Source organism: Arachis hypogaea, chromosome 20, assembly GCF_003086295.3.
Source record: "Arachis hypogaea cultivar Tifrunner chromosome 20, arahy.Tifrunner.gnm2.J5K5, whole genome shotgun sequence".
NCBI lineage: Eukaryota > Viridiplantae > Streptophyta > Magnoliopsida > Fabales > Fabaceae > Arachis > Arachis hypogaea.
The window spans coordinates 77,492,706-77,493,063 of record NC_092055.1 but is presented as its reverse complement, the minus strand read 5'-3'; the positions used below and the strand labels follow the sequence as shown (position 1 = coordinate 77,493,063).

General features: G+C 43.6%; 1 non-coding gene across 1 annotated transcript; it reads left to right on the top strand.

The window, feature by feature from the left end:
- The first annotated feature begins 254 nt into the window (after positions 1 to 254).
- LOC112788486 (small nucleolar RNA R71) lies at positions 255 to 358 on the top strand. The gene has a single exon (XR_003195848.1). It is a non-coding gene; the product is annotated as a small nucleolar RNA R71 (small nucleolar RNA).

Below are 358 nucleotides of genomic sequence, written 5' to 3'. Positions count from 1 at the left end.
CTGCTAGTTGCTTGGCAAACACCTTGTTTTGGGCTAAAATTGTATCAACATGGCTCAGCTCCATGACTCCCTTAGTGTTGTGTCTCTCTGAAGCATAGTAGTACTCATTCTCAGCCACTGTCTCAATCACTTCAATGGCTTCTTCCACAGTCTTTTTCCTGTTCAATGAACCTCCTGATGAATGGTCTACAGCCTTCCTTGATTCATAAGAAAGTCCATCATAGAAAATATGCAATTGCACCCAGTCATGGAACATGTCTGGTGGGCATTTCCTTGTCAAATCCTTGAATCTCTCCCATGCCTCGTAGAGAGTTTCACCATCTTGTTGTCTAAACGTCTGAACCTCAGATCGAAGCCT